The following is a 21,895-nucleotide window of genomic DNA, read 5'->3' on the forward strand; positions in this document are numbered from 1 at the left end:
TTACCCCCCTACATAATTTAGGTATCATCTGCAAACTTAAAGCCATTTCACGCTTACCCACCCCCTACTTCCAGGTCATTTATGAGATAGGTTAAAGAGCACTGGTCCCAAAATGGATCCTTGGGGGACACCACTCCTGGCCCACATCTCCTCTCCATTGTGAGAAATTTCCCATTTACACTCCTTTTACTCTCTTTTAAGCTTCCTTGCTTCTCAACCTAGTTTTTTAATCCATAGGAGGACTTCCCTCTCCTTATTCCTTCTCATTGCTGAGTTTTTCTCAATAGTCTCTGGTGAGGAACTTTGGTCAAAAGCCTTTTGGAAATCCAAGTAGACAATGTCCACTTCTCGGTTCCCCCCCTTATCCACATGCCTATTTTACATCCTCAAAGAACTCTAGTAAGTTTGTAAAGACAGGATTTTGCCTCTCTGCAAAAGCTTTCATGCTTGCTGACTCCCTCTTTCTCAGCAGGTGGTTTTGCTTTTTGTACATGTTTCTCTTATAATTTACATCTTTTTTAATATGACAGATTCGTACTAATTCTTTACCAGTGAACAGATGTCAAACTGACTGGCCCTGTAATTTCGAGGGTCCCCTTTAGATCCTTTTCTTAAAAGCATTTGGTGTGACATTTCTGGCCATCTTCCAGTCTTCTGTGGATGGAGCCTGGATTTGAGCTTTCAGGATAAGAGTTGCATATTAAAGTGGAGTGAAACATCAGCAATTTCATACGCTTGAGCTCTCTTTTAAGAACTCTTGGGTGAATGCAATCTTCGGGCCAGGGATTTGGTAGCATTTAGCTTTATCAATGGCATTGCCAGAACTTCTTCCTTGTCTTACCTACTATCTTACGGCTTGAGTTCCCTCGGATCTTCGCCTCCCTAAGAAGCTCTCTTGGTTCAGGTGCAGGAATGTTCCTCACCTCCTCCTTGGGTGAAGACAGATGCAAAGAATTCATCTCAGCTTTTCTGCAATCTCCCCTGTCATCTTTTAGCACACACCCTTTGTTCCTTTTGTCATTACCTTAACGGGCCTACCAGCTTCCCTTTGCTGGCTTCCCTGCTTTCTTTGATGTACTTCTTGAAGAACTTTGTTTCTGTTTGCTGGTTTTGATGTTCACAGCTCAATGCGTTCCTCATAACTCCTTTTTTGCCTCCCCCCCTTTTACAGCTACCTTTTACTTCTCTTTTGCCACCATTTGTGTTCTCTCTGGTAATTTAACTTTTATCAGTTAAGTTGGACTTCCATTTTCTAAAAAGACATCTTTTTTTCCCTAACTAATTTCCTCTAACGTCTCCTTTTGTTAACCATGGTGGCTTTCTTTTTTTTGGACTGGGCGTGCTGCCTTTTCCTAACCTGTGGAACATTTCATTCTCCCAGTTGAGCTTTTTAAGACTGTGTTTTAAATAACCTCCAAGCATCTTGGACATTTTTTGACTCTCTTTGGATTTTCTCCTTTCAGCTTCCTAAGCGCGACTATCCCCCCTCATCTTTGAGAAATTTCCCCCCTTCTCTGAAGGCTTTAATGTGTAACTACATTAGTAGTTGTCACTTGTTCGTATTTTGCAGAGATACTGAATCTGACAGTGCAATTGTGGTCGCTTGTTCCCTATCGGCTCAAATCAACACTGACTTCCCTGCACCCAGGTCCTGGGTCCCACATAGAATTAGATCTAGGATCACATCTCTCCCCTGGTTGGTTCTACAAACCATCTGCCTCGTAAGCCACAGTCATTTAGGCATATCCAGGAATGTTCCTCTCCTTTACCTTATGGCCTGAACATGCATTTTTCCAGTTTTATAGCTGGGGATAGTTAAAATCAGCCCATTACCACGACATATTATTATTATTATTTTTTTTTGCTCTTTTTGTTGGCCTCTTCCTAATTTCTTTTTTCCATCCTTTCAAGTAGAACTTCCTCTTGATAGCTTTTGGTCAGGGGGGGCGTATAATATATATCTCTAATGTTAAACTATGCTTTCACCCCTGAGAAGTATTGATATTATCATCCAGTGCTTCTGTAGAGGAATCAGCTCCCCCCTGGTAATTGTCTATTTTATGTGACTACCTCATGCTCTCTTTGATGTAGAGTGGGCTTCACCCCCACCCCCAATACGCCCTGTCCTATCCCCTTCCTGTAGAAGCCTGTAACCTGTGGGATAACAGCATCCCACTGGTTCTCCTCTATTCCACCATGTCTCTGTGATGCCCACTTATATCAATGTCCTCCTTCCAAAAAACTCTGTACTCCAGCTCCCCATTTTTTAGGTCGAATGCTTCTACTACATTAAAGCATAGAGACAATTCTCCTTGTATACCTCTGTCTCTTCTGTCCCTAACCTGGGATTTATGTGTTATTGCCCTCTAGCCTTTTGTAGTGATTAGCACTATCACTCTCTATCACATTGCTATGTTCCTCACTCTGTATGTGAGTTTGATTTAAAACCTCCTTTCTCTTCAAGTCTGCATCCCCTATGGAGTCTTCTTTTGTATTCCGGGAACCGAAGTCACCCCTTCAGCTCCTGTCGGAAACTTTCCCCAGGAATCAGTTTAAAAGCTGTTCTGCCACCTTTTTAATGTTGAGCGCCTTCAGCAGCCTGGTTCCTCTTTGGTTAAGATGAAGCCCGCCCCTTTTGTACAGGTGGGCCTGCCTTATCCCAAAAAGGTTCCCCAGTTCCTCGACAAATCTGGAAACCCTCTGCCTTGGTGCAACTACCTTTCTCATCCACGATTGGAGACCCTGTATCTCCGCTTGCCTAGCTCGGCCTCCTGCGCTATGGAACAACAGGTAGCACTTTCAGAGAATGCCACCTTGGGGGTCCTGGATTTTAACCTTTTTTCTCTAGCAGCAGCCTCCAAATTCTAGCTTCCAGAACCCTCCCTTCTCGCTACATTTCCCAATGTCATTGGTACCAATGTGGACCACAACTGCTGACTCCACCCCAGCACTGTCTAACAGCCTATCTTAGAGCGAAGGGCGGTGACATCCTGCAACCTTCGCACCAGGCAGGCAAGTCACCATGCGGTCATCACGCCTGTCACAGTAACCCAACTCTCTATATTCCTGGATGTGATCCCGAATCACTCCTACCTGGCTACAAAGGGAGCTCCCCCCACCTCCCCGAGGGGTATCCTCAGTGCGAGAGGATAGCTGATCACCAGTTAAGGAAGGGATCCCATCTAAGGGAGCATCTTCCCCCACCTCAGACTGGCACCCTCTGTCACCCAGACTCTCATTCTCCATGACATCTGAAGAGATGTCACCTTGGGAGTGGGACCCGGCTGCTAGGTCCCTGAAACTTTTACCATATAATCCTGACTGCCAGTGTTTGCCAACCCAAATTTTTCTATTTGTCTAGGCTCATTCCTAGGGCCCTTTTAAAGGACTCCTATGTTCCCGGTCAGGTTGGGATATCCCCCACACTGAGTTCCTGTTGCCTGTTGCCATTTCAACCTCACCAGCATGGCGAACACCATGATTTCATTTCCAGGGGAAACTCTATGGTTTCTCGTGATTCCTAGAGCTACCACTGTGCTTCTAGGTTTTCCCAGGAAGTAACATCATCACACTTGGGTCAATGACTCCTCCCATCATGGCTCTATCCCCAACCCTCCAACTATTATTATTATTATTATTTATTAGATTTATAGGCCGCCTCACCCCCAAAGGGCTCGAGGCAGCTCACAATACAGCTGTTCCAATGACAGCACATAAAATACATAACTAAAACTAACCACATTAAAACTAGCTCAGCCTGGCAATTTTACCCCTTTTCCATGAAATTTACTTGCAACTCTCCCATAGCACACCATTCATTAGACTTAGAAGAGTGTAACTCTGCTTAGGATATTGGGCCATTTCTTAGAAGGGCTGATAGCCAGACCTACTGCCTTGGCTACCAACTGTGAGAGTAGGCCTTCCATTTACCTACCCAGGGCATGAATTTAGCTATCCCCACTAGCACCTAGGGTTGGTAGTGAAGTTGTGAGTGCTGGGTTTAATTTTATTGTGTGTCTGTCGTCATGTTCTATTGTTATTATTTTATACTAATGTGTTAATTGATATGTTTTATTATTCTGATTTTGCTGTGAGCCACCTAGAGACCTCTGTATAAGGCAGGGCAAAATTCATAACAATAAATAAATGAATGAAAGAAAGAAAGAAAGAAAGAAAGAAAGAAAGAAAGAAAGAAAGAAAGAAAGAAAGAAAGAAAGAAAGAAAGAAAGAAAGAAAGAAAGAAAGAAAGAAAGAAAGAAAGAAAGAAAGAAAGAAAGAAAGAAAGAAAGAAAGAAAGAAAAGAAAAAAAAAGAAAGAAAGACAGATTGTGACACAGACAGACAGACAGGAATTGCAAGACAGACAGACAGACAGACAGACAGACAGAACAGACAGATTGCATGGGTGACATGACAGACGAAGACAGGACAGACAGAATTGCAGACGAACGAACTGAACAGACAAGTGACATGACAGACAGACAGACAGACAGACAGACAGACAGACAGACATAAAAGGGGACTAGGGGAGGAAAGTTTTGGCATTCCAACTCCGGCCAGAAGAAGACGAGATCTATATCAAATAAAACAAATACAATTTTAATTAGTACTACTTTCCTTCCCAGAAGAAAGGGGTGGGTGTTTTTTAAAAAAAAGTTGATGAGGAGGACGTTCCCTCCAAGTAGCCACCGTACCTGCTCCCTCCCAGCTGTGACCTGTCAACATAAGCGTTGAAGCTCTGAGGGAAGCCACATGGTCAGATGGTCATTATCTTCTTTCCAAGTGTGGGGTGTGAGTGACAGATGCTTATCAGTCAAGGGTGATTTGAAATGCAAATGAGTCTGCAGGACTGAAACGAAGCAAAACCCAAATGGAAGGCTGATTAGCTTCTTTAGGCTTCTGGAATTCCCCCCCCCCCCCAACATCTGCTGCCAAAAAGGGGCTCTTTTCTACTGAATGTATTTTTTTGTAGTTATCCCTCTCAAGTCTCTCTCTCTGGGCGTTTCCCCACTTACCTTTGCTGTCCTTTGCTGCGCGCTACTCTCAGCGCGCGTCATCTCTGGTGCACGCCCGGGCAACCCCACAACCCCGCGCTCTGCACGGGGTCATCAAAAGGCGCCGTTTCGAGGAACACCAGGGATGCCGCGCGCTGAGGGGGCGACAACGCAGCCGCCCCTGTAGTGGGGAGTGCCGGGGGACCCCGCGCTACTTGAGGAGAGTAGCGTGGGGCTTAAGGTAAGTGGGGAAAGGGCCTCTCTCACTACACACCAAGGGTTCATCTGTTTTCCAAGATTGAAGACGAACAAGCAGAATTTTTAAAATGTTTTATTTGATTTGATTTCATATCCCGCCCTCAGGGTTGCTAACAGACATTATCAAGCAACATCCATAAAACAGTAACTTAAAAATAATAATTTAAAACATTCCATAAAAACCCTGACTGCCATTTAATAATTGAACCATTTTCCCACCTGATTTCCAATTCAGCCCACTCCTGGGGCTCTCTTTTGGGTGAACTAAAGGGGTACATGTTTGGGGCCGAATCAATTTCTCAAGATTCCATAACTGTACGTGTCATATTGGGGACCCCTGCCCCTATGGGGTCGCTATGTCGGCCTTGATTTGTCAGCACTTTTCACCAGAAATAGAGCTATAACCTAACAGAATGGTTCAGGAAGGCACTTAAGGAGAACCAGTGTGGCATAGTGGTTAAGAGCAGGTGGATTTTAATCTGGAGAACTGGGTTTGATTCCCCACTCCTCCAACTGAGTGGCAGAGGCTTATCTGGTGAGCCAGATGTGTTTCCACACTCCAACATTCCTGCTGGGTGAACTGGGCCAATCACAATTCTCTCAGGACTTTCTCAGCCCCACCTACCTCACACAGTGTCTGTTCCAGGGAGAGGAAGGGAAAGGAGCTTGTAGGCCACCTTGAGTCTCCTTACAGGACAGAAAGGTGGAGCATAAATCCAAACTCTTCTTCTTCTTCTTAAAAAGCGACTGCAGACTCTTCCGCATGTACCAGATGTATATTATCCATTTGCTGTGTGTAGTATCTTGCTGTCACTGTGTTATTTTCTACTGATGTAATATCATTTTTCTACCTTATATCCAACAATGTCATACCATTTCTCGTCTGAATCATGTCTAATACTCTGTGCTTGTTTCAAATCTCTGGAGACCTCACCCTAGTAGTTCATTTTGTGCTGAGCACCTTACACCAATGCACGGGTTCCGTTCTGTCAGTAGAAAGGCCCACCTGGACTCAGCCACACTTTGTGTCCACCGTTTGCTCCTCGTTATGATGTCATGGGGGCACGAAACAAACGGGACGAGAGGGAAGGATTTATTAGCCCTGCTGATATGTTAAAAGCATTCTGTCAAAGAATTTGAAAAACGCTTCTCATATATAGCATTCAGAGACTGCAAATTCCCCTTACTGAGAAAAGGGAAAGGTATGTAAAACCCATCAGCATGGAAATCCAGGCACTGGCTCAGGGTGTCCCCTTACTGACAAATCAGTGTTATTTAAAAGCTTACGGAAAGTCCTCGCAGCAATTGTCAGCGGTGGGGGAGAACCAAGGGAGCAAGCTGGTCTGGGATTCTTGAGATGGTCGCAGGGAAGATTAATAAAAAGTGTGAGGGGCTGTTGACAGGGGATCTTGAAGGGGATGAAATGAGAAAAGCGGTCCTGGGTTTGATGCGACCTTTGCAAACGAGCAGAAGCCTCAGAGCTTTCTGCAGACACCCCCTGAGGCAATAAAAAAGGAGGCCTGGCCAGAAATATGTCTTTGAGGTGTGCCTTAAAGAGGCTATAATTCCGTCCTGCACATTAAGTTCCATAAATGAGATCTCAGGCCACGGAATGATGCGCCACAAATGACTGAGGCGTGACTTGAACTTGAGCAGTTGGGGAAAATTGTTTTGACAAGTGTGCCACAAAGTGGATTCTCTTTGGTCTCTCATAGGTTCTTTTAGCCATTGTCCTAAACGTGTTTTATTGCTAGGGACGTTAACCTCCAGGTGGGACCTGGGCATCCCCTGGGATTATAGCTCATCTTCAGACTACAGAGGTCAGTTCTCCTGGAGAAAATGACTGCTTGGGAGGGTGGACACAACCTCCCTGCGAGCTGACTCGCGCCACCGGGACAGTCCGCTGCCGCCGTCTGCTGCCCTGTATGCTCCCGGGATTGGGATAAGTATTTCTTCTGGGTCTTCTCTCAGACCTTCTGGGGCCTCTCCTGTCCAGGGCAGGAGTCCAGGGGCACAACCCCCAGACCACAACATTGTTGTTGTTGTTGTTGTTGTTGTTGTTGTTGTTGTTGTTGTTGTTGTTGTTGTTGTTGTTGTAGATTTCACAGCTGCCAGATCTTTAGCTGGTTGTTGGTCTTCATTACAATTCGAGCCTCACCCAAAGGCCTAGGAAGTTGTAATGTATCGTAGTATTCGTGCGGATCCCAGCAGGGCTGCCTTCTAAATTTGACAGATGTTAATTTTGTCAATTCGAAGATGTTTCAAGTGCTGCCCCTAGTGTTTTTGGGATGGCGCCCAGCGTGCCGATTACCACTGGGACGACCTCAGCTGGTTTGTGCCATAGACGCTGAAGCTCGATTTTCAAGTCACGGTATCTAGTGACCTCCTCGTGTTCTTTTTATTATTATTATTATTATTATTATTATTATTATTATTATTATTATTATTATTATTATTATTATTATTATTATTATTATTATTATTATTATTATACAGTTATACACAGCAAACAAGATCAATATGCTGGATTTTGTATTACATCACACGTCGGACACTTCCCAAGCATCTAGGACTGTGTGATGTATCGATGAATAATGCGTGCAGAGCCGAGTAGGGTGGCCTTTTGCAGCTGACATATGGTGATTTATTGTTATTATTATTATTATTATTATTATATACATTAATATATATATTATATACATTAATATATATATTATATACATATATTATACATATATTATATACATTATATACATTATATACATTATATATATTATATACATTATATAATATACATTATACATTATAATATACATTATATACATTATATACATATACATATATTATATACATGTATATATATACATTATTATTATTATTATTATTATTATTATTATTATTATTATTATTATTATTATTATTATTATTATTATTATTATTATAACTTGCCCACCCCCTAAGGGCTCTGGGCAGTGTGCAAACCAGTGCATAACTACAATACATATTAAATAAAACAAAATATACACACAATATTAAATATCATACCACACTGAGGTCCCTGTCCCTTTACTCTCTAGGCACCATTCCTAAATCTCCAGGAATTTCCCCTCCTGGATCTGGAAACCCTACCCCTTCTCCAAACCCTACTCACAAACACGCGCACATTACTTGATTTCTCAAAACCTGATAACTCTCGGCCAAATACATGAATTGTCTCCATTTTTTAAAGTATTATGTTAGAGTGAACAAAAATGTCCTTTCTGTGGGGTGACTTGTTTATAACCGTTTATTCGCACATGCAAGTCATCAGCTGCCCAGCTGAACAAGTGACGACATCCAAGTGTGAACCTGCTTCTTGTCACTCAAATTTGGAGAGCTCCTTATCTTTGCTCCCATGCAAGGAGTGCTGGGGAGAAACGCTCTCACACAACACTCCAATACCCGGGGCTCTCTCATGGAAACTTGGGACCTGCTTAAATTGAGCACGGCATAAGCCCTAGTACAATAAAATGAGACTCCTCCACCAAAGTTCCTGGTGGGCTGAAATTTTCGTGAATCGTTTTGGAGAAGGGTCTTACAACAGATCTTCCAGATTTCATCTGGGGGAAAAAAATCTGCACCATCTTGACATCTTGAGCTATTTCTTCCCTAGGCTTAAGGAATGTGAGGTTGGCTTATATCTCAGCAACTCCCACAAAGAAATTCTCACAGAGCTAAACCACAGCTCTCAAGTACAGCTACGCAGCGTTGCAACCTACCTTTGCCGAAAAAGCATGTTCTGTGGAAAATTCGCCAAAGGTATTAAATGATAGAGAAGGGCTCGGCATCGTGGTAGAGCACATGTTTTGCATGAAGAAAGTTCCAGGGTTAGTCCCTGGCATTTCTAAGGTTTTTTTTTAAAGGGGAGGCAGATCCTTGGTAGCCAAGTTACGGACCCCAGCACTTTCTCCTAAGGAACCGTGGCGTTTTTGAGCCCCAGTGCAGCATGAGAAATTTCTGATGAATTCCCAACTTAAGCAGCCACCTGGTACCCATACTGAAGGCTCAGCAGAATGTTGGATAAATAGCCAGGGAAGGACCATGATGCAGTGGCAGAACATGCAGAAGGTCCCAGGTCCAATCCTGGACATTTCCAGTTAAAATGGCCAGGCAGTAGATGGTGGGAAAGATCTCTACTTGCAACCCTGAAGAGCCGCAGCCAGTCTGAGTGGATAATGCTGATCTTGATGGACCAAGAGTCTGATTCCATGCAAGGCACCTTCGTGTGTATTCACGTGTACAGCTCTTCTCAGATCAATGGGAGAGAGCAGGCAAACAGGACTACCTCTTAGGACAACAATTGCACTCAGCCACTCAGCAACCTACCACTAATGAGAGACAGCACTGAGGTTAAGGACTTGGTGTGGATGCGGAATGTGCAAGAGACCATAGAGATCACGATCCTAGACTCACTTGTACTGTTTGGTTTCCAGTTGAATTTGGGAACGCTGCCGGTCCCTGCCTAATCTTCCAGCTCGGTGTAGCCACTCCTATTTCCAGCAACAGCTAGAGCTGGCAACCTTTATGTGGGACCTTGGAGCCCTTCCCAGAATTACAACTAATCTCCAGACTACAGAACTCAGTTCCCCTGGAGAAAATGGCTACTTTGAATGGCAGGGTCGATGACATTATACTCCTCTGTGGTCCCAAAGCCCACCCTCCACATGCTCCACTCCCAAAACTCCAGGAACTTCACAATCTGCAGTTGGCAACCTAGCAACAACCCCTCCCCAGCTGGCAGATATGGGATAGGCTGTGATGGGCAACACACAGAGAGAGAAGTTGCGTTATTAATGATACACCTTTGGGCTTCCTTCCTTCCCTTGACTTGAGCTCTTTTATGACAAACGTCTCACATGGAAAGAGGGCACTGGTCTGGGAAAGATCTCACAGGCATAGATCTGTTGCCTAGGGATGCACATGGGTGCTCTCCACTGATAAGCACTCCTGGAAATGGATAGAAGGGCATGTGAAACGATGCTACTGAAAAGCAAACAGATAAGGGAGGATGAATGGGATGTGCTTATCAAGTCTGGCAAGCGATCAAAAGACCTTTGCCCGAACGAGATGGTTTCCAGAAAAACTGCTGCTGAGGCGAAGCTGGGAAATCATGTTTTGCAGTGCCATGAAAACATCACACACACACACACACACACACACACCGGTGCATTTTGCTAGAGGTTGAATGTTCCAAATTCAAGCAAGTTGAATAAGATATTTGGGGGGAATGGCCCACAGATTAGCCATTCCTCAAGTTGCCTTATCCATCTCACTTGTGGTCTGCTGATTGACCCTGGGCTAGTCACAGTTTTCTTGGAACTCTCTCAGCCCCACCTACCTCATAAAATGTTTGTTGTGCGGAGAGGAAGGGAAAGGAGTTTGTGAGCTGCCTTGAGACTCCTTGCAGGAGAGGAAAGCGGGGCAGTACTTGCAACAACTTAACATCAATAAAATCACTGTCTGCCAAATGCAGAGAGCTGCTCTACTCGGCTCTGCAAATATTTTACGCTGATACATCGCGTCTTCCTAAGTTCCAGGGCAGAACTCGAAGCGGATAGAAGGCCAACATCAACCAGCGATTCTGGTGGTTGTGATACAATGTGTTTGTTATTTTTGTCAATAATAATAATAATAATAATAATAATAATAATAATAATAATAATAATAATAATAATAATAATAAGAAGAAGAAGAAGAAGAAGAAGAAGAAGAAGAAGAAGAAGAAGAAGAAGAAGAAGAAGAAGAAGAAGAAGAAGAAGAAGAAGAAGAAGAAGAAGAAGAAGAAGAAGTCTGTTCCTTTCAAGTCCTGCTTGAACATATTTCAAGAACCGGTCAAGAACTGATGCCTGGGTGCGAAACCTTTCTGCACAGCAGGTTTTAGCTACAGCTTTCTCTCTCCCCCGCCCATTCCAGCATTTCCACAGCTGCATTATTTCTGCTTCTCCCCTCAGTCCCCACCTCCTCCCCCAGTTTTTAAGATGAGCCTCCATCCCTCTCCGCCACCCCTGCCATGGGATCTCACTCCAAGGTCTTGTCAGAGCCGTAAGGAAAACCATAAATTTCCCGATGGGTCAGCGTTTGCCCTCTTCATTTACTGAAACATTATAAATGTGTCCAGGCTCCAAATGTAACCTAATCCCAGCATTCCACGCATCCTGCAGCCAATGGCAAGGTCATCTGCAATTGCCATAATTTTAGCTGACTGAGAAACGGCCACCTGGACTTTTGCACAAAAAGCTCCTCCTGGGGTGGGGGAACCTGTTGGAATATAAGAATTTTTGCTATTTCTGACTGTGATAAATATTTGGATGGAGCCTACCAAGGAATCCCAGGGGTGTGATATGGAGGCAGGCAATGGCCAACCAACTCTGAATGTCCCTGGCCTTATAACTCTATTATTATTATTATTATTATTATTATTATTATTATTATTATTATTATTATTATTATTATTATTATTATTGTTGTTGTTGTTGTTGTTGTTGTTGTTGTTGTTGTTGTTGTTGTTGTTGTTGTATTATTATTATTATTATTATTATTATTATTATTATTATTATTATTATTATTATTATTATTATTATTATTATTATTATTATTATTATTATTATTATTAGATTTTTATACCGCCCCATCCCCGAAGGGCTCTGAGGTTGCCATAAGTCAGTTGTAAATTAATGAAAAAAAATGTATCAACCATCTGAGCTCAGGTTGTCAGTTCTGGCTTGAGAAATTTCTGAAGATTTGGGGGCAGTGCCTGGGAAGGGCAGAGTCCGGGGAACAGAAGGGATGTGCTGCCACAGAGTCCGTCCTCCAAAGATGTCATTTCCTCCAGCAGAACTGAACTATATACTCTGGAGACCAGTTGTGATTCCATGAGAACTCCAGACTTCACCTGGAGGTTGGCAACCTCACGCTCCTTACTCCTTAGTGGGCAGACCCAAAGTGACGTCAGAGGCAGCAGACCAATGAAATGTCCCCGTTTATTGGCCCATTATGCAGGCACCACTAGTGCCACAGAAGCATGGTCCACTTTGGGGGTTCCCCACAGCTTGTCGTACTCACCAGCTCATTCCCTGGGAAGGAAGGGGGGAGGGGGGAACAGAGATTGGTCAGACTGATCTCGAGCCTCCTTTCCTCCCCCAGCTGGGGTTCCTGCTGCTGCTGCAAGAACAGAGAGGCTTGTTGTTCTCAGCCTTCTCTGGTCACTGCCATCAATATCAGGGAGCACCTCTGAGAGCACTGTTGTATAATTGGCCATTGTCTGCTTGGTCAAGAGGAAGATTTGGGGGCATCTGGAACAATTTCAAGCCCACTACAGTTGAAGAGCCCTGTCAGCTGGGCAGAAGCGTTTCATAACATCCCTGTATTCTGTGAGATCGCACCCCCTCCCTGGGTTGCTTCTATTCACAAATATGAAACAGCAATTCCTGATTGCTATATGGTGCAGAAAGCAAGCCTCATCCAGCAAAAGCAAAAAACTTGGAGTTGCTCTTTGCCAGTATTCCCTTTCCCATGCCAGCCATTCATTCCTGCAATGTTTAGCGGTTTGTAAAGAGATGCTGAGTTTCCTGTCGAAAGTTTCCTTTCTTCTGATTTTTAACGATGGCTTGCGGATTGGTATGCACCAGTGTGGAGGCTTGGTTTGTGTCCTTCTGCAAAGGACACAAAGAAAGAAGGCCTTCTGCAAATTTTGCCACCTGTTCATAATTTTTAGGGACTGTCTGAAAAAAGTAGACGGCTTGTTATGGCTGGAAGAGGTCCACGTTTTCTTGCGGTCTGCTGTTATGTAAAGAACAAAATCCACACAGCTAGTGATGAACATTGCATAGATGAAGAAATATAGGATTTGATATTTGAGAGACTAATTTAATGGCTGTGGACTACACTGAGGCCCCTTCCGCACATGCAGAATAATGCACTTTCAATCCACTTTCACAATTGTTTGCAAGTGGATTTTGCTATTCCGCACAGTAAAATCCAGCTGCAAAGTGCACTGAAAGTGGATTGAAAGTGCATTATTAGGGTATATTCTTATATTAGGGTATAGAACCAGGGGGCATACATTGAAAATGCTGCGGGGAAGAATTAGGATTAATAAAAGGAAACACTTCTTCACGCAACGTGGGATTGGTGTTTGGAATATGCTGCCACAGGAGGTGGTGATGGCCACTAACCTGGATAGCTTTAAAAGGGGCTTGGACAGATTTATGGAGGAGAAGTCGAATTATGGCTACCAATCTTGATCCTCTTTGATCTGAGATTGCAAATGCCTTAACAGTCCAGGTGCTCGGGAGCAACAGCCGCCGAAGGCCATTGCTTTCACATCCTGCCTGTGAGCTCCCAAAGGCACCTGGTGGGCCACTGCGAGTAGCAGAGAGCTGGACTAGATGGACTCTGGTCTGATCCAACTGGCTTGTTCTTATGTTCTTATGTTCTTATTATTTTGCATGTGAGGAAGGGGCCTGATACTGTATTGGAGAGCTGGGTCCTCTCTGTACAAATCCCCTAAAACATTTCAAAAACGTTTTCAGTCCCCCCCTCCCCATTTACAACGATGTATGTCTGCTCCCACCCCCTCCAAATAATTCCTGGCAGCTATTATGTGATCCCCCCTTTTTGAGTTCTGTGTGGAATCAATGCTTCACAAAGCTTTTCTTGCTACATTCTATATTTCTCATATACTTGATGCTTCGAAGATCCCCCCCCTCCCCCGCTTCTACTATGGAAATATTTCTTTGCACTGTGAGCTGTTAAAATGTGAAATTCACCGCTGGAGGATGTAGCAATGACCGCAGGCATAGGAGCCTTTAAACAGGATTAAAACAGACTCGTGGATGATAGGTCAATCAGTGGCTACTAGCAACTATGGCTGAAGGGAAGCTCTGAATCCCAATGCCAGGAGGAAACATAAGGGATCACCTTGGCCTCTAAGGCCTGTTGTTGGTCCTCCAGAGGAACTGGTTGGTCACTGTGTGAGACCAGATGCCGGACTAGATGGACTGGTGGTCTGATCTAGCAGGGATTCTTAATTCTCCCTTTTAATAGCTTTTACTGTGATCATACTTGGACAGAAGAAGTATATGAAGTTAATGTCTTTGGGGTTGCTGCTGGTTACTCCTACATAACTTTTTGGCCAATAAGGAAGACCATGGAACCATCTCTGGGGTGGAAAGGGAAATGTATACAGTCTTAAGTGCAGGAATGTTTCGTTCTAGCCTTGCTTAAAGCAGGAACAGGTGCTCTTAATAAAGGAAATTCTTAACCTTATTCATATTTACTCCAGTTCCTCTCCACCCAGGCACCCAGCCATCCATTCAGCGCTCTCTCTCTCTCTCTCTCTCTCTCTCTCTCTCTCTCTCTCTCTCTCTCTCTCTCTCTCGCTCTCTCTCTCTCTCTCTCTGTTTTTGTTCCAGGATTGATGGAAAAGGTAAATGCAAATGGTTTTGTGAGAGTGTACGGAAATAATCCCCAGGCCTCAACCGTCAGTCTGAAATTGGGATTTGGAGATCGTTTAAGGATGAACTGATGAGCCGTTTGTTCCGATTCCATCCTCACATTTGTACCTTGAAGAGCTTTTTGACATTAAGGTGTGAGTGGAAAAAGCAATATTTTTGCAGGCCTTAGTCTTCTAACACAACCCTTCCTCCTTCCTTTGATTGTGTAAAGTGCCCGTCAAGTCGCAGCTAACTTATGGTAAGCCAAGAGGGTTTTCAGAGGAAGAGGCTAACAGAGGTGGTTTGTCATTGCTTCATTTTGCTTGACACTACTAACCAGGGCCTATCCTGTTTAGTTTCTGAGATCTGGTGAGATTAGGCAAGCCTGGACCATCCAGGTCAGAGACTTCTAAAGTAAGGTGACCAGATGGTGATCCGGGACGGGGAGGCGCCCTGTCACAGGGCGGCAAACGGCAAGCCCCAGAAGGCCATGCGCTCCTGCGGCCGGGCGCACGGGAGGCTGCCGCACTGCCTTGCGCCCCCAAGGCAGTGCAGCAGCCTCCCCAAAATAGGGACAATTTGTAGAACCCGCAGGACGCGGGACAAATTGTCCAGTTAGGCGAGCTTTGGTCCCGGCCAAAAGCGGAGACGGACTGGAGGGTGCCTATTCTAAAAGCCCCTTTCCTAATAACACAAACCTTTTTTAAAACGTGCTTTTGGGGAGCAAGAAATGAAATGTTTCATCCATGGAGTTTCACATGGCTTTTACCCCCAAATGTTTTATTTCCGTCCTCAAAACATTTTACAGGAATCCCCTTTTAAAACGATCTCTGGCTGAAACGTTTTGAAATCATCTTCGATGGCTGTGCGATCTACTGACTATGTTTCCAACACTTCCCTGCTTCCCCGAGCTTCTAACTCAGTGCCATCTTCTGAGCATGTGCTGTATTTTCCTTTTTGTTGTTGTTGTTGTTTTAATGAGACATCTTCAAAGCTACGAAGACTTGATATGGAACTCTGCTGCAATTCTCACATCGTGTCTTCATAGCTTCGAAGCTGTCTTGTTAAAAAAAAAGGAAAAAGGATACATGCGTGGAATCACCAGTCAAAACTAACTGTATTCATGTCCTTTCGCACTGAAATGGTGAGCGGATGAGCTATAAGCAGAGGAAATGTCTGCGTGTGTAACCTCAGCTTGGGCGCCAATTTGTAACCTCTATCTGTGGGTTCTGTGGGGCAGAACGTGGAATGAGTTTGCAACAACAAATTTTTAAAAACAAAATGGTTTACTTTCTTAACATATAACATCAACATTTCAAGGTCCTGTTCAGGTTGCATTTTCAAGTCCTTATATTTACAGTCTACTGATACTGCCAAGTCCAATTCTTCTTTGCAAGTGGGTTGGCTCCTGAAGACTCCAAGGGCTTGGTGAACAGGATTCAACATGGTGAAGGTTTCCAGGAGAACTCTCACCCATTACAACCACAAAAAGAAACCCTGAAACAATAAACTCCAACATTTACAACATAGCAAAAATAAACAACTACCTTCCCAGTAGTTCCCAACAATATTGCAGTTACCTTAACAAGGTGTTAAGGGCTTATACAACCAAGGTCCGAGTCTGGTAGCCTTGTCTCCTCCAACTACATGAGGTCTGCAGCCTTCTGTTGCTTTGAGTCTCCACCCCTTACTGGGTCAACCCATTCTGAGCATGGGGGTTACACGTGAACTTTCTGAGAATGGCAGGTGGCACAGAGAAACCTGAAGAGCCAGAAAATGATGGGTGCTCAGAAACCAAAAAGTGAATGCTGGGGGGGGGGGGGGGGGGGGGATCAGACAAAAGAACCATTTTCCCCTGAAACACTTCCCTCCCCACACCCCTACACAATGAGGACAAACAAAGCCAAAACAGTTCTTTTTAAAACGTCTGCAAGATGTTTCATTTGTGTTGTGCAGACTGGGCCACTGTCATGCCCGTAAAAAATAGATTTTACCTTCTGCCCAAAGACGATGATAAATGGGAACAGGTGAATCTCCCTGGGGAAGGAGTTGCAAAGTTTGAGAGCCATGATTGAGAAGACCCTTCCTCAGGTGGCCACCCATCTAGGCTCATCTGGTGGAGACCCCAAAGCAGGGCATCAGAGCGGGTTCATAGGGGAGTGCAAATACACTGAATTTATTGAAGGATATGGTGGCAGGCTCTTTTCCCAAAACCATGTCTGTACGCAGCTGCTTTGTGGCTTTAAGGGAGAGGAATGGAGAGGAATCCAGGTTTAAACTGTTTCTCCTTCTTTCCCTGCTAGGTCCTGCTTTCTGCATAATTTCCTTTCCTTTGCTTGCAAAGTTTAACGTTTACGTTTTTACGTTGATAGCCTGTTGACAACACCTGTGTTAGAAGCTCATTACTGGGCGTTCGGCCAGAGGAGAATTTTACCAACGCCATTAGCCTTATCATTCCTTGACAACACACAATTTTTCTTAATATCTCACTCTAGTTCACGAGTGTTAGGCTGTTTGGTTGACTTAGCAGTTTTCAGAGCAAATATTAGAAGCAGAGACAGGGAAAAAACATTCTAATTACCAGTCAGCTAGCACTGCTGGCTCTTGCCGGTCGCCATCTTCTGCCATATATTTGCCTACAAATGCTTCATTTGTTTGGAGTAGGTCACCCTTCAGTTGTGTTGACCCCAAGCTATATAGGGCTTTAAAGGTCAGTACCAGCACCTTGGGCCTGGAAGCACATTGGGAGGCAATGAAAGTGAAGTAGTCTGCAGTTTTATAGACCCTACAGCCGACTCCAGTTTGGTTATAGTTCAGGCTGCAATGTCAACAATCCCACGAGGCCAGTGCTTGGACCTCTTTGGACCCAGACCAAGGTCTTGCTGGGCAGAGGATCATTTTCCTATACCAGACTTCAACCAACAGATTCCAGCCTTGCCCGATTCCTGGACTGCACTGGGAAGGAAGCCCGGAGCAGAGGCCCATCTGCATGTTTTTAGCAGGTAAGCAAAATGGGCAAAATTTATAGCTGGAACTGAAGCGGATTGTGAACCCTGTGAAGTTCAAGGGTGCGTGAACCTGTGTCTCCAGGACATTTGCAAATTTGAGGCTCGTATTTCAGCTGCCCCTCCACAGGTTTTTCTTTTTGCATCTGGTGTTTGATTTAATTCTTCTTTTGTCAGCGGTCAGTGGATGCTCTAGGATTCTGTGCAGTTTATACAGGACCCGGTGACTGGCTCTTCACTTCTGTCTTGGATAAGCCATGCAGAGGATGTGAATAAATGGTCAGGAGATAATGGAAAAAATGGTCAGGAGATAATGACACAGAGTTGGTTTCATACAGTTAACACTGAGCCAAAGCTGACCAAAAAATATCTGAGTACTTATCTTTAACCATTTCAAGATCCTAAGAGCTGCCTTTTTGCTTTATGTATTTGACACACGGCAGTAGTCTGTGGGGAGTAGAATCATAGATCTGGAAAAGACCCCAAGAGCCCTCAAGTCCAACCCCCTGCCATGCAAGAACACACAATCAAAGCACTCTTGACATATGTTCATCTAGCCTCTGATTAAAAACCTCCAAAGAAGGGGACTCCACCACACTCCAAAGCAGTGAATTCCACTGTCCAACAACCCTGACAGTCATAAAGTTCTTCCTAATGTTTAGGTGGAATCTAAACAGTGGCATAGGAGGTTAAGAGCTCATGTATCTAATCTGGAGGAACTGGGTTTGATTCCCAGCTCTGCCGCCTGAGCTGTGGAGGCTTATCTGGGGAATTCAGATTAGCTTATGCACTCCCACGCACGCCAGCTGGGTGACCTTGGGCTAGTCACGGTTCTTCGAAGTTCTCTCAGCCCCACACACCTCACAGGGTGTTTGTTGTGAGGGGGGAAGGGCAAGGAGATCGTAAGCCCCTTTGAGTCTCCTGCAGGAGAGAAAGAGGGATATAAATCCAAACTCTTCATCTTCTTCTTCACCTTGAATCCATTACTCCTTGTCTGAGTCTCTGAGGCAGCAGAGTATAGCAAAGAAATAAAAGAGACCTCTGCCAGAACTCTGTAAACCCATCGTTGACTTCAGGGACCCCCTTCCCATAGGTCGTAGCACCATAGTCCTTGATTAAATGAGATTGCCCACCCTCCACCTTAACAAATGTGACAAATTGTGTCGGGCAACACAGAGGGGACTGGAATGGTTAACTATTTATAGAACTCAGATGGTCACCAATGGATATCCAGATGGAACCAATTCAGACATGAGTCATGCTTGTGTCAAAGGCTGGTATCCATTTGTTAAATCCTCTAGTCTCAACTTTGCCTGAAATTTGAAAGTGGTGACTGATAGCTCTTTGAGATAAACACCCCAGCTCCACATTTCAATTTAGCACTGATAAGACAGCTCTAATGTCATCGAATTACCAGTGTAGTGTAAAGCAGCTAATTAAGTTTCATTATTATGCAACAGACTGGGTAATTAAGTGCAAATTACTGATCTAATATACTGCAGATGTGTAGGGGCCCCGCTCTAGAAAATTGGAATGCTACAGGAAAGGCAGGACATCTAAAAGAAAAGTGAGGTAGATGGTAGGAAATCCCGCCTTGCAGTTTCTCGCAAGCATTTACAACTAGGATTCTTTCCCTTCAAAAAAAAACTTGGAATTTGTCATTGTTCCTGTCAATTTATGTTCATCATTGGTTTCAAAAGACTGACGGTGCACTCTTTCTAGCTTAGCCTGTTCAAGAAAAAAAAATTATTATGTTTTTCATATTTTCTCATTTTTTGTTTAAAATTGCTAGCTTCAAATATACTTCTCACTTCTCTTTCTTTTCCCCTTCCTCAAGAAGTTCCAAATAAGATAAGGCAATTTCCTTGGCTGGCGCACAGGTAACTTCTCTTGTCCCTGCCATACCCATTCACTACAAAATTTGTGGCACCCTTCACAATGAGTAATGTGGAAGATGGCTGCCTGAAATACAGTTGCCAACTCCGACTTGGGAAATTCCTGGGGATTGGGGGTGGAACCTAGGGAGTACGGAGTTTGAAAAGGGGAGAGCGCTCGGTAAAGATGTGATACCAAATCCAAATCCAAATCCAAAACCTTTATTAGGCATAAAACCGTTGTGTGTCAAGAATTTCAAATACAATAAGAAGATCATTATTGCGCAACTTGCAGTACACAGGGTAAAAATATAGCAACAGCTTCAGAGATTTCAACATTAGAGTTATTTAGAAGCTTAACCATTTTTATTTTATCAGAAAGGAGCATAAATCCTGTTGGTAATACAGTTCTCAAATCAGTTCGGATGTTGTTGTATTTTGAACAATGAAGCAGAATGTGAGAAAGTGTATCAGTTGTATCAGGACAAAATCGACAGCAACGTTCATTTTGTGGAATACAAGATGTGGTACCATAGAGTCCAACCTCCAAAACTCACCTCGGTTGTCAGGAGATCAGTTGTGATTCCAGGAGAATTCTGGCCACCGCATGGAGACTGGAAACTCTAGTCCCGTGGTGGCGAACCTTTGGCACTCCAGATGTTATGGACTACAATTCCCATCAGCCCCTGCCAGCATGGCCACTGCTCTAGTCTGAGATGCTAGACAACTGCTGTCAGTCAGAGAGGATAACACAGACCTTAATAGGTCAATGGTTCATCTCAGTTTTAGCCACTTTCCTGACAATTGCTTATTTGTACTTCAAAATCCAAATCCAAAACACACACAAAGGCAGAAATTCACCAAATTAGAAAGTACTTATTTCATAGAGACTTCTAGTTTCTTCTACACTGAATATTAACACTTAAACCCTATCCTACTATCAGCACTTGGCCATCAGACATCAACCTGAAATTAAATCATTAGCATCATGAATAAAAAGTCTCACTTTTCTCTTTAATTTAACAATCCTTAACCTTCAAAACCACCAGTTATCTATTTTTTCTGTTATATCTAGATATTCTATCAAGGGTTTCCAATTGTCCATGCACTTAATTAAGTTCTTTTCTTTAAGTAGCAAAGTTAATTTGGCCATATTAGTCAGCTCTGGCACTTTCAAGCATAAGACACCTTCCTGTATTTTTGTGAACAGTCAAAGGACACCCAATGTGTTTCATGGATGAGTGGGCTTTTTTGGACCCCAGTATTTCAAGTATACAAACAGCACCTTTATTTTCATTTGAATGAGATCTGTCAAAGGGAACTTTGGCTCTCAAAGGTTTATGCCCCAAAAATCTTATCCATCTCTTCTGCACAGATTCTGCACGGGCCAAAAACAGCGGTGTGAAAACGGTGTGAAAATGGTGTAAAAGGGTTTTAAATGGTGTAAAAGGTTTTACACCATTTTCACACTGTTTTCACACCGCTGTTTTTGGCCCATGCGGAATCCGCCTAAGGCACTCTTCGACTTGATTCTAGTTATTTGGCAGGGTGGGCCACTGTGAGTGGCAGAGTGCTGGATTAGATGGACTCTGGTCTGATCCAGCAGGCTCTTTCATATGTTCTTATGTGAGATGGATGCATATAACATGACACAAACACATGTTCAGCTTTCTGTGCAACACTTTTTTTAAAAAAAAGGCATCAAACTGAAGAAACTATGACCAGTCAATGAAGTTTTCCACAAAAGATATTAAATGGAAAGGCCTATGTGTTTTAAGCAGTTAAGTATCTTGGCAAACTTCCTCTGCGGTCTAAAAGCATAGCTGAAGCATTTTTGCAGGGCAGGAAGGGAGGACCTGCAAGGTTAATTGATTTCACTGAAGGTCATACATGGAGTTTACAGACTAATGAACAATGGAACCCAGATTTTGCTAAATTCCAGCCGGGAGTCTTCCAGCCGAGACAAGACGGCCACCCTTTCTGCTGATCTTTTATCATCTTTGACACCTGTGTCGTCAAAATATCTGCGGCGAAGTGATGAGTCTCGAGAATATTAATTGTGGAATTCTGTCACCCACACCAACCTAGAAGCGCATGCTGAAAAGCAAGCACGCCTGCCTAAATTGCCCCTCTTACAAAGTAGGCATGTGCCGTGGGCATTCAATTACAGTCATTTGGTATCCTTTATTGGACGAGGTTTTTTTAAATTGCAGTTTAAAAATAAAATGTTGGAAGCCACCTTCTTTCCATTCTGGGAAATACAGTACACACACATTTTAATAAACATCCCAA

The sequence above is a fragment of the Sphaerodactylus townsendi genome, linkage group LG14, assembly GCF_021028975.2.
Source record: "Sphaerodactylus townsendi isolate TG3544 linkage group LG14, MPM_Stown_v2.3, whole genome shotgun sequence".
In the NCBI taxonomy this organism is placed as follows: domain Eukaryota; kingdom Metazoa; phylum Chordata; class Lepidosauria; order Squamata; family Sphaerodactylidae; genus Sphaerodactylus; species Sphaerodactylus townsendi.